The sequence below is a fragment of the Leopardus geoffroyi genome, chromosome C1 (assembly GCF_018350155.1).
Source record: "Leopardus geoffroyi isolate Oge1 chromosome C1, O.geoffroyi_Oge1_pat1.0, whole genome shotgun sequence".
NCBI lineage: Eukaryota > Metazoa > Chordata > Mammalia > Carnivora > Felidae > Leopardus > Leopardus geoffroyi.
This window is the reverse complement of record NC_059328.1, coordinates 104,441,179-104,459,152: the sequence shown is the minus strand read 5'-3', so window position 1 is coordinate 104,459,152 and position 17,974 is coordinate 104,441,179. Positions and strand designations below refer to the sequence as shown.

General features: G+C 46.6%; 2 non-coding genes across 2 annotated transcripts; one reads left to right on the top strand and one right to left on the bottom strand.

The window, feature by feature from the left end:
* Positions 1–8,540: 8,540 nt before the first annotated feature.
* On the top strand, positions 8,541–8,704 carry LOC123600278. The gene has a single exon (XR_006713635.1). It is a non-coding gene; the product is annotated as a U1 spliceosomal RNA (small nuclear RNA).
* Positions 8,705–12,818: 4,114 nt separating this feature from the next.
* Positions 12,819–12,890, bottom strand: TRNAQ-CUG. Its single transcript has one exon. It is a non-coding gene; the product is annotated as a tRNA-Gln (tRNA).
* Between the last annotated feature and the right edge of the window lie 5,084 nt (positions 12,891–17,974).

Sequence of the window (17,974 nt, the reverse complement as noted above, 5' to 3'; positions counted from 1 at the left end):
TTTTTAAGAGATTTGGTGCAGCATGGGGATCCAAAGTGTACTTCTGATGGCATTCGGGGACAATGAGAAACAGGCATGGTGCCTTGTGAGCTCACTGCCTTTCTCGCCACTTCTGAGGACTACTAGTAAGTCTGTCTTGGCTTGAGCTCCGCTTTTGTGTGTGTGTTCGAGCTACTGATCTAACTGGTTTCCCAGTCTAGGGGTCGTGGGGTAGTGTAGACTGACGGGAGGTTCCAACAGAGCGGCAGTCCTTAGCCCTTCGTTCAGTCCACAAGTACACGTTGGAGTCCTGTCTCCTTTTCCAGTCCACAGTCTCCATTTACTGGAGTCTACTGGTTTAGTCCATGTTGGGAATCGCTGGTGGTGTGCAGGGCCTTCTCTTTGCCAGTAATATCTTTTGGTTACTGCTGGTGTGTTGAAGTGCCTACGTTTGTCTGGTTTTGTGTGAACAGGGCTTAGCTAATAGGATCCTTAAATTCTAAAGAGCCAAGCCCGCCACCTTCTGGCACACCTGCTTAACTTTATGTCTAAAAACTATGGTGCCAGGAGCTGTGCATATGTGTAGAAATGGCGAAATTTTACTAAAAACAACTTGGAATTACAATGGCCACGACGGGGAACATTCCAAGTAGGTAAGACAATTTAAGAAGTGCACTTAAAAGTAAAGGTTCTCAAATTAAACAGAATGGGATAACTGTGTTAATTGGCAAGAAAAACCTCCAGAAGCCTTCCGATTCATTGAGAGATTCACTGCAAAAGGCTAATGGAGAAAAAGGATGTAAGAGGTACCTAAAACAAAAGACTGTAACACTGATGTGACTCCTTTTGCTCCCCTCTGTCCTCCTTTGAGGACTCCTTCTAGTGATCCTCTGTCCCAATTGCTTTTCCACTCGGAAAAGACCACACAACTGTAAACAAAAGCCTTCTGAGTTAATGGCCTTACAGATTCTCCTATACCTACCTTCAAAGGAGGGCCCCTGTGGGCCCCTCCCAGAGTTGATGAAACCGTGAGGGATTTTCTGGTAAACTGCTATATAATTCTTTAAATAGGCAAGGGGAAACTGGTAGATACTGAGGATACTGCAGAGGGAGGGGGTCCTGAGAAAACTGGCAGAAGCCAGTGAAGAGCAAAAATTCTTTTCTTTTTTTTTAATTTATTCATTTTGAGAGAGACAGAGACAGTGTGAGCAGGAGAGGGGCAGAGATGGAGAGAGAGAGAGAGAGAGAGAGAGAGAGAGAGAGAGAGAGAATCCCAGCACAGAGCCTGATGGGGGATGGGGGGCTCAAACTCACAAAACCATGAGATCATGACCTGAGCTGAAACCAAGAGTCGGACGCTTAACCGACTGAGCCACCCAGGTGCCCCCAGAGTGAAAATTCTTACCAGAATCAGTTCTGGATCTCTATCTGTAGTGCCCAACTAAGAAAAATAAAGTTTCACATTGTCCCTTTCTTTTCAAATCCAAACCCATTATATTGATCCTTTGTGTCCCACGGATAGCTATGGTCTTCCTGTTTGTCTGATTTTGCATTACTGGGCCAGGCTGTCTGCCTGGAACATGCAAGTCGTTGGCTCTTCGTTTTGGCTATCTTTGAGAGCGACTCTGGATTTGGGAAAGGCTCGAACACACAAACCCCAAGTTCATGACCTGAGCTGAAGTCAGACGCTTAACCGACCGAGCCACCCAGGCACCCCAAGGTTGATGGTTTAATTAAAACGGACACATCTTTAGAGTTATCAGCATTAAATATAAAACTTCTGCTCTACTGGAGTAAAATCAACTTTAGCCAAATAAATTCATGTTGTGTCTACTTAAATAGTTTTCTTTTTGGTAACCTAAAACCTTACAGTTTTGCTAAGTTGGGTTAAACGATAAGTTGAACTCATTAAATATCTAGACCATTTCCAAATAAGACAAAATATCAAAACATTAATGACTAAATAATAGGTTTATCTACTTTTGGCCTCTTATTACAGAGAAACTAAAAGATACTTCAATGTGTTAGTGCCACATTAGGAAAATTTAAAAAGGCAAGTGCTTCTGGAAATTGTAAAATACATTTATAAATTTGCAAATCTAAAGAATACTGGTGATGCAGGCAGGCTGGGTCCGGAGACCTAGGGGCGGGTCCCACAGGACTGGCCAAGAGGGCCCTTGGTTTCACGAAGGATCGAGATCAAACAGGAGCCAGAGAAAGTGAAAATAAAGTTTATTGAACAGGGTGAGTGACAGATGGAGACTAGCAGACCAAGTGTCTGGGAGACTCAGAAAGACTTCTGAGACTTCAGTAAAGGAGAAAAAGTCTCGTTGTTGCTTGGGGCTAGGGGTTTATGTTGGAGAAGAGTCGAGAGTACATGTCTCTTCAGGAGTCCAAGGTAGGGTCCAAACAAAGGTGACTGCCAGGCGAACAATAGGAGTTATTCCATAAATTCCCGAAGGCAGGGCTATTGACGCCAGCATCAGCTAAGGTTTGTGGGAAGCTAATGTCCTGGAACATGTTTGGGCTCTGGCTCTTCTCGGGTGTTAACAGGTATTTGGGGCCTAGGACAAAACTCAGGGGATGATTAACTTTCTTGCTTCCCCCTTGAAGTGGAAACATGGCTTCTTTGGCTTATTCAGAGGCAAAATATGGAACATGAGGAAGTGGGGCCCAAGCAGAAAAACAGCAGAGATGGAAGCCTTTCTAAATTTTTTTTTATGTTCTTATTTTATTTAAAGCAATTGTTTTAACGTTTACCTCTTTTTGAGAGAAAGAGACAGAGCGTGAGTGGGAGAGGGGCAGAGAGAGAGGGAGACACAGAATGTGAAGCAGGCTCCGGGCTCGGAGCTGTCAGCACAGAGCTGACACGGGGCTCGAACTCATGATCTGTGAGAACATGACCTGAGCCGCTCGAGGGAAATGGAGCCTTTCTAAAATGCAAGACAATAGCAACAGACTCTATAAAGATGACACAGGTGGTGAAATCCCATTCTGCTTCCGCAAAGAATGGCCCCACGTTGCCAGGATTTTGTCATCCTAACGTCCCATCACATGCCAGGCAATCTGCTCCTGAATCAGAAAAAGTAAGGTTGAGTGAACAACGGCTGTGAAGTACGAGAACATTTGGGGCCAGTGGAAAACCAAGACGGCCAGTTTGTTCTTCCGGGCTCTCTGACAAATCCTGTATTTTGGTTTTTGTATTCCTTCACCTACCATAGTGTGGGGAGACGTATAAAATTGCAAAATTAGTCTACCAGCAATGTCTGACCAGTCAGGTCTGTAATCCTGGAAAAGCTATTTTTGTTCTAAAGGCCTCAAACCTCCCTCTGGACCCTTTGAACACCTGCAGCTGGCCTTCATCCAGTTGCCACCTAGAACAGGTCATCAATATATTCTCGCCCTGGTATGTTACGTTTTCCAGACGGGCTGATGCTCCCACAGTAAGAAAAAAAGCTGTTACAATGTGTGTTTCCGGGGGGCCTGGGTGGCTCAGTGGATTAAGCGTCTAGACTCTTGATTTAGGCTTAGGTCATGATCTCACGGTTGGTGAGTTCGAGCCCTGCATGGGGCTCTGCACTGACAGTGTGGAGCCTGCTTGGGATTCTCTCTCCCCCTCGCCCTCTGCCGCTCCCCCGCTCATGCTTGCTCACTCTCTCTCTCTCTCCAAATAAATAAATAAACTTAAAAATTTAAAAAAGAAAGAAAGGAAGAAAGAAAGTGTGTTTTCTACTTGCCGTGCACCCCCCACAATCTCCATATCACTGGAAAAATACAAACCTTAACAAAAACCTTGCAGACTTCTCAGAGTTCTGTCAGTGTGTAACCTTATGTTGTTCCCTTGTCACCTCATGCTAGGATTACCAGCTGCTGTAAGTCTGTAGTGTCTTCTACTCAGGCACATCTATCATCAGTAGGTTAAAGAAGACTTCCCAGATCCCAATTTAAAAGATTCTGTTGGTCACAGTCTGTGTAGCCCGGTGACTGGGTATTCTGGAAATGTCATCAGAGGAAGACTGCCCGTGAGCCTCATTCGGAGGGATCTAACCAAGTGCTCCTGACCACAAATACTGCCACAAAACTGGGAAGCATGGACCCTTGGGTACACATCACACAGCTAAAAAACGTTCCACCTGATACCTGGGCCTGTGTCGATGCTGGAGACTTTCAAATCAAAGTGATGAAAAGAAGCAGTTGCCTTTGAGGTAGACTGCTCCCACCCAAGACAACAGATCAAGATTTCATACTTGAACTAAATGTGAAACGCCTTCTCCTTTAAGGAGAATGCCTTTACTCTGGCATTGGCCTGGAAAGATAACACCTTCGTCTTTATCCCCCAGACCATTGCTAACGGGGGGGGGGGGGGGGGGGGGGGGGGGGGGAACCTCTGGAACTTAGAACAACCTTTTATTTAAGTCTAGGACAAAATCTCATTCTGCCCCTAGCTTGTCACAAGCAAAATGAGACATCTCATTGGCCGAATCCCTGTGTACATTGTGAGTTAGAGAGGACCTACCAGGAGGCTTTCATGAGTCAGGATTCATGACTCTTACTGGCAGATCCCTGCTCCCTGACAAGGGATAAAAATAAATGAGGCTATCTATGATCAGGAACTTCTTAATTCTTAAAGTTATTGCAGAATCTGCTAAAGCAGTAATTGCCCAGCAAAGATCGTTAGACTCTCTGGCCAAAGTTGTTCTTTAAAAAAAAAAAACAAAAAAAACAATTAATGTTTATTTATTTTTGAGAGAGACAGAGCGTGAGTGGGGGAGGGACAGAGAGAGGGGGAGAGCCAGAATCTGAAGCAGGCTCCAGGCTCCGAGCTGTCAGCACAGAGCCAGACGCGGGGCTCGCCGCGGGGCTCGAACCCACGGACCGCAAGGTCATGACCTGAGCCGAAGTGGGAGGCTCAACCGACTGAGGCACTGAGCCACCCAGCCACCCCCAAAATGGTTCTTGATAATAAAATAGCTCTTGATTATTTTTTAGCGGAGCAAAGAGGTGTCTGTGCTGTGGCCAGCACCACCTGCTACACCTGGATTAACACCTCTGGGGCAGTGAAAACTCAAGATATGTTTTCCTCAACACCCTCCCCTCCCCCTCTTCTTAGCAGAGGTCCTGTGAGCACATGGCAAGAGGGGGCTGCCTATAAGCCATGACAAGAGGCCTCAGAAGGAAGCTGTAGGGGAGGCTAAACTCTTTCCCCTACCCTCTTAAGGTCTCAGGCTGGGCCTCAGCATTAAGTTGGCATAAAACAGATTAGCAGGAGAAGAACATAGACATCCTTCCCATGCACATGGGAGCTTCCAAGGAAGAAGAAAGATCCAGAAAGTACTTAGACCTAAGTGGTCATGTACTAGGTGCGGCAAAGAGTAGTAATTACGAAAAGGAACCAAAATATACGAGGAGGCAAAAGACAGATCAGGGTTACTTTAACCAGGTCTGTTTGTATAGATTTCTCTCAGCCTCGACTTCCTAAATCTGGTGACAAGAACCTTTCTCTCCTCCTGGTATAGGGAGGGCATCTTTCCCATGGCAATTTTATCTTCTGCTGTTAGGAAGAGGAAAGGAGGTCAGAGCACTCTTGCATCTGTTTTTCAAGCATGCCCTTCGCTGAAAATAATCCTTAAGCCAAAGTGGCCTATTTGGGGGTAGCATATTTGGCCAGATTCGAAACCTACCCTGATGGCACCTGGATCTTGGACTTCCCACCCTCCAGAACTGTGAGAAATCAATTGCTGTTGTTTAAGGCAGTCTGTGGTGTTCTGTTAGAACAGTCTGAGCATGCCAGTAGACCCATCCACAATGCCAGGACTTGGTAATTGACAATTTCCCTCGTGTTTGTTCCTGCTTCCAACTTAGGACCAACCAGAGAAAGCCAGGTATGCACCCCCACCAACCTCACAGGATACCTCTAAATTCTAGTCAGCCAGTGTGAAAATTAAGAATGGGAAACCTCACTAGAATGGAGTTGGGAGGCCAGAAGGGGGAGCTATACCACTCAACATGAATTACAGGAAGAATTGCCAATTGTAGACCCCAACAGAAGAATTCTCAACGGGAAAGAGTCATCAATGACAGACCCCAATAGGAAGAAGAATGTATATTGCATCTCCTACAAGAAATTGACGACCACCTCCCCCTCCCCCCCTCCCCCCCCCCCCCCCCCCCCCGCGCGGAGGGAGCCAATGAGAAACAGTCATCACCCTGCTGAACTCTCGCTTTTCTCCAATGGACTTTACTTCAAAACAGCCTCTCTCAACTGCCTCCTTCTCCTCCATCTAGTGATATTCCCCTCCTTTGTTTATTCAGCTTGCCTGTGGCTCTGCCATAGCATGAATGTCCTGGATTGCATTTCTCTGCTGTTCCCAAATAAGCCCATTTTTGCTGGGAAAATAACTGTTCTTTTTCAGGGTAATACCTGCCTACAGCTTACCCATGCCAACGGCCTCCGATCAGGGCACACCCGAAGCCTTCCCATTTTTCTACTGTAAAGTTCTCCCACTCCTCTGCCTTCCTTTCATTTCAGTCTCTGCAAAAACGCAAGCCCTGAATAAATAAGCCTTTGCTCTTCTTGCTTGGCTTTTGCTTTTTAACAGGAGCGTCACTGTAGGGTTGGCAAGGACTCCCTCGTTGACTAACTTAAGTCAGGCTCCTGGGGCCCTCAGTTAGTCCTAGTCCTCAGCCTTCCAAGCCCAGTTCCAGCAAGAATCCCCCCCATCCTTGATATCTAAACAAGTTCCTTGTAGCAATTTTCCAGTCACGGACTCCCTCACTCTTTCCTTTGGCTGTAAATCCACAGTTCTCCTTGCCGTCTTTGGGAGTTGCCCTCGGTTTTATATGGAAGTTTGTTTCCCCGACTGCAGTATCTAAAGCCAAATCTCTCCAGGCAATCCCTTACAGGCTGATGCCACGTCTTTCCTCTCAGGCTGTTAGCGAGTCCAAGCTCCTCCTGCTCCCTGTGTGACAGGCAAATGGAGAGGCAAGATGTGGGGACAAAGAAAGCGACTGTATTCAGAAATCCAGCAAACCGAGGAAATGGTGGACTATTCTCCCAAAGAACCATCTCCTCTTGGCATGAAATCCAAGTTTCTTTTATGTTGGCAAAAGGGGGAAGTGGGAGGGGGCTGGAGTCAAAAGGTGGCTGACATCTGCAGACCTCTGAGGGAGGCCGTGTAGGTTTTTGTCCTTGGTCAGTTGATCTCTGTGTACAGGAATCTGGTCATGTCGATCCTGTACATCTTAAACAGAGCATAGTCCTTTCTGTACCTACTTCCTTGTCTCCTCAGGTGAGGTAGATTTCAGGTGCAAAGCAGATTTTGCAAATCTTAGCTGTCACATGCCCAGTGTAGAGCTAAGCAAGCAGATAATTCTAAGCTGTAAGATGCAGCAGCAAGGGAAATAGAAGCAATATGGAGTCGGACATGGTGTTTCTGTTACAAGGCTGGTCAGATTCTCCGGAAAGTATTTCTTCACTCGCACCTGGACAGTGCATCCGGCTGCCAGGATTCAGGGAATGGGGTCTGGATCAAACTTGATTCACATTCAGTTGCGACACTGTCACCTAACCCCTGTTGCCATGTCCTTCAGTGGCCTCAGTGGCCACAGAGCCCTTGCTTTACCGTTTCCAGAGGAGAACTTTTCAGTAAATGTTTTGTGATTTGAGCAACAGAATAGAATCTACTTTTAATGTTCACATAGCCTTGAAGCTGGGTTTCCAGCCTGGAACACCAATAGGGGTAAAAACAGAAGGGTTGGTTTGCAGTCACCTGGCTGTTGTGTCTAGTTTCATAAATTCAGTTTCTTTCCATACCGGATAGCTTCAAAAATTTTTTGAAATGCATCGCAGAGGTAATTCACCGAACTTGAAAGGAACCCTTTCCTTTGTAGTCCTAAATGTTGCGCTCTACACATTGAAAGGTAATTTTTGTTAATGTTTATTTACTTTGAGAGAGAGAGGGAGAGAGAGCGCGCGCGCGCGCGCGCGAGCGCGCACACATGTGCGCTTGTGAGTAGGGGAGGGGCAGGGAGAGAGACGAAGCGAGAGAACCCAAACCGAGAATCAGACCCTAAGGGGACTGAGCCACTCAGGCGCTGCAAAAGGCCTTATTTATTTAAAGAAAGGTACACGGGCGCCAGCAGCCTGCCAGACAGGTTCCCCGCCGGCCGGAGGTTCAGAACTCACACCCTCTGCCCCAGCAGGCGGGCACTTGGGGGAAAAGAGGGACAAGCCAATTTCACCCTCCTGAGGGTTGGCTGGCTCTATTGAGGAGGGGGCAAGGGCGAGGCATGGGCTGGAGGGAAGGCGCGTTCCCATGACGTCACGGATAGGGCGTGTGCTATGTAAATAGGGGAGCGCAGGGGCTGCTGCTTCGGTAACTACCGCTTAAATAGCGTATGATCTCGCGTGCTGTGGGAGCCATTCCAGGACTGTTGGTTGCAAGTGCGTGTGCTGCGTGTGTCAAAGTTTTAGGGAGGCTCGGGGGTGTGTGGACGGAAGTGACCGTGTGTAGAGAGTGTCAGGCGTGAGAGGGTGTAGTGGGGCGGAGGCGTGGGAAGCCATACTTACCTGGCAGGGGAGACACCATGATCAGGCAGGTGGTTTTCCCAGGGCGAGGCTTATCCATTGCACTCGGGATGTGCTGACCCCTGCGATTTCCCCAAATGTGGGAAACTCGACTGCATAATTTGTGGTAGTGGGGGACTGCGTTCGCGCTTTCCCCTGATCCTTCGTGGTGGTAAAGACAGAGGAGAATGTGCTGCTCTGAGGAGTGGTGTCTTGGCTCAGCCGAGCTGGCTTTTGCTTTGTTTGTTTTACCCGGTTTTATGCGTTGCTGCTGTTCTCTGAGAGCTTAGGTTTTTTTTGAGTTTTGCCTCTGTTTTACCTTATAGCTTTACGTATTGGTGCTTTTGGGTATGGAAGGTGTGTGCTCCTGCGTGTATATTCAGGTCGAAGGTGTGTTTATTACGGATATAACACGTGCGAGGGCACCGTAGTGCACGCAGTTCGCGTGAACAGGTGTGTTTTTTCGTAGGTGCCTTCTTTAGTGTACAGGCTCAAAGGAACTCTTTGTGGGTGGTTCGTGCTGCGTAGGCCAAGGCCATGGTGCACACATCTCCAAAAGCTAGGGAGAAACTGCCTGTTCCGTGGTCTAGCTTCGTTTCCGTTCGTAACATGTTTAGGCTACACGAGGAAGCAGCTCTGAATTTTACACGTTATATTCCCTGCAAATCAGAACCGCAGTCAGACCTGAATCTTGGCCGGAAGCCTTGTGATCCAACCAGAAAAACCTACACTAGAGAGTCTTGGGAGTCAAAGGTGACCAGTTTCTCCTCTTGTGAGAGGCTGCAACTAGGCTGCCTTGCTGCGTCCTACTCTTTAAATACCTAATCTTGCCTAAGACTTCATTTTTTAAGCGTTAGTTTCCCTGTTTGGTGTCTGTCTTGCTTTTTTACGCCTTAAAGCCGTTACTAGCCAATTCCAAAGCCACCACCCACTCATCCTTCCCACCCCAAAGCAGCTTTTTCTATTTCTGGCTTTGGTTTTCCCTTCCTTCCATCTCTTCTCTCAGGCTCTTTCTTGACACCTTTATGGACACGAAAACACTAGCTCTCTCTCAGCCTCCAGTTTGCACCTGCACTAGTGTGCAAATTAGGAAGTGTGGCAGTAGTGTGGCAAATTAGGAAGCTTCCTTAATAAGATGGCAGCAAGAATTGTAAGTAACTTTTTTTTTTTTTTTTTTTTTTTAGCTCTCAAGTAAGTAATTTTAGGGTTTCCCTGTCTGAAAATGCTGTTGCGGTGGTATATCCAACTCCGGTTTATAGGAAAACCGACCAGGTCCAGTGTCGACAGTCGTGCACATTTTGCCAATTCCCAGGATGTCTTCTTAACTTGCTCACTTCTGATCCACAGTTGTCCTGGCAAATAGAAACTACTTGACCAAAAACAAACGGCAGGGCCATGGCGGGAAGAACCATCAAGCCTCCCTGGTGGGTAGCTCAGGAACAGCATTCAGAAGCTGCTGAGACCACTGGAGAGACTAGGAGCAGGAGTTGAGTTGGAGGTAGGGAGTAGAGTTGGGGAAGGGGTTGTATACAGACAAGGGCAGGTCCAAAGAAGACTAAAAAAGTACACTGGAATGCGTCTCGAGTATTGAGGACACTGAAAGTAGAAGATGAACCTCAAAAACGGCATGCTGAGTGACAAAAAGAGTACATACTTGTTGCGACCGGCGCAACAAACACCGAGATCAGGGTCCTGAGGGTAGGGGAATGTAAGAAAAAAAGAGAGAAGAGAAGACAGTTTGGGAACAGGAGGGTCCCATGGGCTGATGGCCCAAGTGACGGCTTTATTGTTGCTGTACACAATCTTTTATAATAGAAGACTCTTATGGATCAGGTCATTCTAAGAATAAACAGGTTTCACATGATCACTGCCAGCCAAAACATTTAGTTCTGTGTACCTTGTGAACTTACTGAACGGGTCACAAGACCTTGTTGATAGATTGCTAGCAAAACACAGTTCCCATGTTTGTTTCTATTTGACTCGGGGTAGAAAAAGGGGAGATAACATTACTGCCAACACCCGCAGACCACAGGCTTCAGGAATTAACTTTCTCAGCCTTGACAAGGCTTTCGTATGCCCTTGAAAGTGGGGGAATGGGAGGGGGAACCACCGGGTTGGCTGAGTCAACAGGGAACCGTTGCTCGACCTGGTCTCAGCCTGGCACCGGGGCCCAGCCTCCCACACATACTCTGTGGTTCCATCCATGTCAGTATCTAGAACGGGCAAAACTAAGCCATAGTGACAAAACTAGATCACTGATTGCCTGGGACAGGAGGTGGTGTGAGGGATTGGCTGCAAACGGGCACAAGAAGACATTTTGGAGCAATAGAAATGTTCTTTGCTCTTGAACAGGGTAGTGGTTGCCTGGGTGCATCCAACTTGTCAAAACTCATCAAACTTGAAATGGATCCATTGTATTATTTACAAATTACACCTTAAGACATTTGGTTTTAAAAACAAATCATTCCAATTTTAGTGTCTGAAAGTGCAATTAATTAGTATTAGCCTTGGAAAGTTCTTTTAGAAAACCACCACTCATGTAGTGAACAATCCCTCCATATTTGTTTTGTATCTTTTTCTTCCGTGAAATTCATGCCCTATTAAACTGAATACTTTCAAATAAAAATAGGCTCTATAAGAGCTCAGTTTTTTATAAAAGAATATTTGTAAATATATCCTCCCTATAGATTTATCAAATATGACTCCATTAGTAATTACCTAATGCATACAAAATTATTTTTTATTTTAAGCTGTTTCAAAATTTTACATACACGTATTTTGTACATCATTTGCATTTTACCATTTGTGTAATTTTACCATGTATAGCTTTTGCAAAAAATTTAGAACAACTTAAAAATAGAATTGAAGAAAAATAGGTAAAGATGTTAGAAGTAGTTAATTCCAGGTGGCGGGATAAGGATGAATGCTTATCTTCTTCTGTTTGTTTGTTTGTTTGTTTGATGCCCGAGGTGGGGCTTGATCTCAAGACCCTGAGACCGAGAGTCGCATGCTCTATGGACTAAGCCAGCCAGGCGCCCCTATTTTTCATAGTTTTAAACCTAAAAAATGAATGTCCTGGAAGTGAAAAAACAGAATAGATATGAAAGAGGTGTGGGGTAGGTGAGAGGAAAACATGAAGGGGAGGGAAAACCTGGTTCTGGCAGGAAGCGTGTTTAAGTTGGAGAGTTTGAGGGAGCACTTGTGGGCATAAGAAGGGTTTGCGGGAGGCAGTGGGGTCATAAGGATGTTCGGATAGTTTGATGCGTGTTGCATGGTTCCTCCTAGGTGTTTTTTTTAAAAGAATTTATATAGACTTAAATTTCTTGTCCAGCATTTTTAGCGGGTTTTAAAAGGAGGAGGAGTATAAACATTGTGGTTCTCAGCCTATCTTCTGGAGCCAGGATGTCTTCAGTCCAAATTCCTGCTTTCCAATCCCACTCACTGGCTGAGTGACTGGACAGGTTGCTTAATCTTTCCGGATGTCAGTTTTCTTACATGGAAAATGAGGACAGTGATATGAGGTGGGCCTGTTGAAAGGATTCAATGGTTGACTATGCCTGGGACAGGGCACTGTGCGTACAATCATTGACTGGTATTGGGGCGCAACACTGCGTAAAGACTGGATATGATGAGAACTGATTTTATTTAAGTTACAGCAGTGATACTTTTCAGTGGCTGTGGGCCCTCCTAGGGACAGGGAAGTACTGCTCTCTGACCAACCGTAATCTCCTGGGCTGGGCCGATCTGGGAGTTTATCAGCTCGTCTGACAGCTCAATCAATGGAGAATAGGAATTCAATTCCTTGCTTCAAAAACACCCCGGTAATACTTCCAGTTTAGGTCTGTGAACCATCGACCTCAAAACCAGAACACTCTCAAATCACAAACTGACTCAGAGACAAAGTGTGCAATTACGGGACGCGCCGCGTGAGGTGCGTTGCGGTGCAGCGTTCAGTGGCCGCAGCCCGTGGCTTTCACCCTGAGGCCTGAGGGTGAGCCCGACGAGGGGCGGTGCTGGCAGGCCCCCCCCCCCCGCCCCCCGCCGCCGTGGCTGCAGTGTCTGTGCGGAGCGCGCTGCTCTGGGAACCCGGCTCGTGGGTCCCCGAATCCCGAGGAGGCGGTGGCGGCGGAGCGCGGGGGACGCGGCTGCGAGGCGCCCAGCGTGGCGCGGGGCCCGCGGGACTTCTTTCCTGGACATAGAGCAGGATCCCCCGGTCGGAAACTGCGTCCCACTCGAAGAGTTAAAAAAACCACCCTGTCCCAGTTAAAGGGAAAGGTCCCACCGAGATTTGAACTCGGATCGCTGGATTCAGAGTCCAGAGTGCTCACCATTACACCATGGAACCACTACAGGGAGTAAAGTGCTATCCCTCGCTAGAGGTGTGTAAATTATGGTTTAGCGTCCATATTCCCACCGATAATCCCAAGGTATTTCTTCTACTGACCCAAGACTAGAGTATAGTTGACCTTCGAGGGTGGTCAGCTCTCTTGCTGTCTCTCTGCAACCCCTCCCACCCCACACCCCCACCCCCGGCCTTTGACTGATTTCTGTCCTGTCACTTGCACCTCAGAAAATAAGGTAAATGTGCCCTGGGCCTTGGGTGAGGGAAGAGCTCATAAACCACATATTCTGCCACCATTTACCCAGAGTTTCCTGTCCAGAGGTGAAAGTTTTGCATATAGTACAGTGATTTTCATTTTCCTTGCCTCCACCCTTTTCCCATTGCCCAGAGAGGGCAAGGGATTGTCAGAGCAAGACTTGGGTCTTCCTGGGTCCTTGACCACATAGCATCCATCACGCACCAAAGCCACCGCTGACTCCTACATGTAATCTATAAAGATGTGTCAACAGTGGAGTGGTATTGGGAAGCAGGGGAATTTTCCTTTAATTTTTCATACACTTCTGGGTTTTGTTGTTGTAAGTTTTTCTTCTGTTTCTATACCTGTTAGAGCTACAACGTGAAGTAATCAACCATGCTTTAACATTGACCTAAAACACTCAGGCACATCAAACCAAACTCATCTGCCGTGACTCAAAATCGACCACATACCATCGAGGCCACGAGGCAGGGCTCTGACTCCTATACAGTCACAGATGGTTCTTGGAGAGTTTGACCAAGTCCGTTCCATTCCAATTTTTCAGTATATCATGACCTGGAAACTGCACGCTTTTTAAAAAAATCGAAGATGTATCAAGGTGCCCAAAGAGCACTCCTGACTGGGCCACAGGAAATGTGTACCCACAGTACTTACGCACAGTACTTATGTACACAAAATACCACCACACTAAATATTTACATGTGTAATGGATATAAATCCACATTACATCTCAAAATAACAATCTGTGTATTTCATTTCCCCTTTACCTCTTTTATTTTATCCCGAAGCCATTTCTTCCCTCACCCCAAAACACAGAACAGAAAAAAATTGACATCGAAAGGAAAAAGTGGCTGGCTAAACCACAGAGTCAGAAAGATGCCCAGTGCTCTGGAAGATGTATTTTGTTCCTAGAGACTGGATGAGGGTTGAATTGAGGAAGGAGGCAAAGGGGGCTACTCTTGTTATGAAGAGGAAGATTTTCCCCTCAAAGTCTGAGAAGACGGAACTTCCTTCTGGAAAACGAAAAGGTTGAGCAGTAACAGCACAAAGCATTCCTCCAGGAGAACTTTAAAAGGAGTCAAGGTTTATGACTGCAAGAAGCAGAAATATACTCTGGCTGATTTCAAAAGGAAAGAAATTGGTTGAAAGGATGTTGGGAGATCACAGAAGGTCCAGGAAACCTGGAGCCCCAGGCTCTGACTAGGAGCAAGGAGAGAAACAAATGAGGTTGGAAATTGAGAGGGCAGAGAGACTGTCCTTTGTGGGGTGTGAGAGCCCAAGGTCAGAGGCAGGATGTGTGGCAAGGTTGGGAGGAGGCTGTCATGTTGGGGGCCAGTGATCAGAACTGCTGGAGAATGGAAGTCCCCCTCCTCCTCCTCCACCAGCTCCTTCGGCCTCTTCTATCCTCGTCCCATTCTACTACTGCACCTCACCTCTCTCCCCTCTTCCTCTCTTTCTCCTTATCCCCTTGCCCCAGCCCCTGCCGCCTCTTTATTGGAGCTGGTCTATACCTGGAACCAAGGGTTGGTGGGGTTTCTTGCTCCAGCATCAATGGTAAGTGACTTTTGTTTCAAATGACGAAGTGATCAGGTTTTGTGCCAATAGTAGCTGATCATGATCTGCATGCCTGTGCCACCGAGGCAGCCTAGAGTCTCTTGCTCTGCCCCACTTTTTTTTTGGAGGGGGGGAGGGATGAACCCTTGGTGGAGGCCTGAGGAAAACACCTGAAAAGTAGCAAAAACCTGCTTAACATAGGAGCCTCTGAGATTGTAAAACGTCACGATAGCCCACACTTGGCCTTTAAGACGTGGTTAAAATTTCAGTGACTTTCCCCTTCACAACTTTTATGGCTGCCATCTTTCCTTTTCAGTATCTGCCAGAGATGACAGGGTCCGTGTGTATGTCCCTCCTCTGAGAGGTTACCACGCTTTGGACTTCAGTTTACCCGGTGATCTTGCAACTTAGGTCTCTGGCAGGCTCAAAACAGGCATGATTTTGTAGATCATCCAGCTTTATCTTCTTGTCTGAGTGGCAACAACTTTCTCTTACAACTCTCTATATCTTAAGCCCATGTGGATTACACTTGTTTTGTGAAACCTTTACCTTTTCATCTGCATCTGGACTAATTTGCCCTCAGTACAACCACATAAATTTCTTTAACTGATGACAGCTTCTCATGAGGCCTCATGAGCTTCTAATGAGGCTCATTAGGTGGGGATAATGAGCACCTTGGAGATCCCTGTATAACATAGGCCTGTATATTTAGTGCTGAACAGAAACCTTCCTATAGGCCAGTTGAAACTTATAATTATCATCCACAGCCATAGTTGAGTTTTTGTAATGGGGCTCTTTCTCCTTAATTACCATACTTGCCTTCGTACAAGTTGGAGATTGGGGTGATATTAGGTCAGATTTTCCAGAGGCAGTTAAGCGTTGCTGGGATTCCAAGTTTATGGTCCACATCAGGACTAGCAGAATGAAAATGACACTCTGGGCATGGGAAAAAGACAAAGAGACATAACGTTACATGGACACACCACATCTTTATCACCCTCAGAACGGTGGTCTCAATGAAAATGGGAATAGGGAATTGAAATCCTTGTTTTTCTAAGCGAGTGAGGTGAAAGTTGGAAAAACTGGCTTAGTTGTTTAAATGACTGTGTACTCAGACGGAATCTGAGGGTGCGTGAAGTGCAGACTTCACTGAAACAGTTCTAGGATCTGAAGGTGACGAGAGGAAGCAATACTGAAGCTTGGTATGTTCTACTTTCCAATTATTTTTCATTTTGCCTGGTTTTGTGGGCCCAGGCCCACGTCACTAAGGGAGGCAATGTCAACGTAAAAGACATGATACTCATTCCATTAAATTTGATAGTGCCTGTTCCTAGACATACTTTCACTTGCCATTATCTAGTCAGATTAGTGAACGCAACCTGATTCCTAGGTGCATTAGTCAGTTCAGGCTGCAGTAACAAAATACCACAGGTTGGGGGGCTTAAACAACAGGCATTTATTTTCCTCACAGTTTTGGAAGCCAGAAGACCAGAGTTGGCTTCTTTTTTAAAAAGTTTATTGATTTATTCTGAGAGAGCGAGTGAATGGGGGAGGGGCCGAGAGGGAGAGGGAGAGGGAGAAAAAGAGAGAGAGAATCCCAAGCAGGCTGTGTGCACTGTCCGCACAGAGCCCAATGCACGGCTCCATCTCATGAACCATGCGATCATGACCTGAGCTGAAACCAGACGCTTAACCAACTGAGCCACCCAGGTACCCAGGTGGCTTCTTTTATTTATTTATTTTTTAGTGTTTATTTATTTTGAGACAGTGTGAATGGGGGAAGGGCAGAAAGAGAATCCCAAGTAGGCGTCAAGCAGGCTCCACACTCAGTGCAGAGCCCAAGGCAGGGCTGAATCCCACGACCCTGAGATCATGACCTGAGCTGATATCAAGAGTCAGACGCTCAACCAACTGAGCCACCCAGGTGCCCCTGAATTGGCTTGTAATGAGACCTCTTTCTGGCATTTGGAGAAGGCTGCATTTTCGCCGTGTCCTCCAATGGCCTTTTCTTTGTGCATTGAGAGATCTCTGGTATCTTTTCCTCTTCTTAAATAGACACCAGTCCTATTGGATTAGAGCCCAGTTCGTATTGCCTCATTTAACCATGATTACCCCCTCAAAGGCCTTACCCCCAAATACAGTCACTTTGAGGGGTAGGGCTTCAACATAAGGATTCAGGGTGAGAGTAGGGAGCACATTTCAGTCCGTAACACCAAACAGGGACAGTCCTATGATTCTTTATCTGTCAAATCCCGTGATGCTTGCCTGGTGATGGGGCTAAGTGTTAGCAAGGCTGCTGATATCGCTTGTGCTATTAGAAAAGCAGACCTGAGCTGGAAAGCATGGCCACACAGAAAAGACTGTAGGTCAAACAATAGAGCACACGGTTGCGGGGACAAGAAGCAGTTTTGCTGGGGTGATGAAGGGCAATAGTGGTAACACTCCTATTTCTACCCTTTGATGCTGGACCCATGGATCCTGGCTATGGGAGAAACAGCACCGCATACTGGATGCCAATTCAGAACGTGTACAGCTTCCTGGAGAATCTTGCTCAGCCCTTCAAGGTTTTGCAACCCAGTTGGCACTATAACTGAGTCTTCAGAAGGCCGTTCCACTGGTGTCTCAAGCCGGCTGCTTCAGAATGGTGGGGATCATGGTAAGACTAGTGAATCCCACAGCCAGTGCCGCACTCTATAAATTCTGTGAAGTGAGTTCCGTGATGAAAAGTGCATTAGTTTCGGGCACCTGAGTGGCTCAGTCAGTTAAGCATCTGACTTTGGCTCAGATCATGATCTCACGGTTTGTGGGTTCAAGCCCTGTGCTGGGCTTTGTGCTGACAGCACTCTCTCTCTCTCTCTCTCTCTCTCTCAAAAATAAATAAACAATTAAAAAAAAAGTGTATTAGTTTTGTTGGGTTGCCATAACAAAATACCATAGACAGATGGTATAAATAAACAAACATTTATTTTAGTACAGTTCTGGAAGCTAGAAGTCCAAGATCATGGTGCAAGCAGGGCTGGTTTTTGGTGAAGACTCTTCCTGAGCTGCACCTGTGTATGTGTGTGTGTGTGTGTGTGTGTGTGTGTGTGTGTGTGTGTGTGCGTGCGCGTGTACACAGACACACACACAACTCACACAAAGCCAGTTCTGTCTCTTCCTCTTCTTATAAGGACACCAGTCCTATTGGGTTAGGACCCCACCCGACTTCATATAACCTTAGTTACCTCCTTAAAGACCCTATCTCCAGTCATGTTGGGAGTCAGGAGTCAACATATGA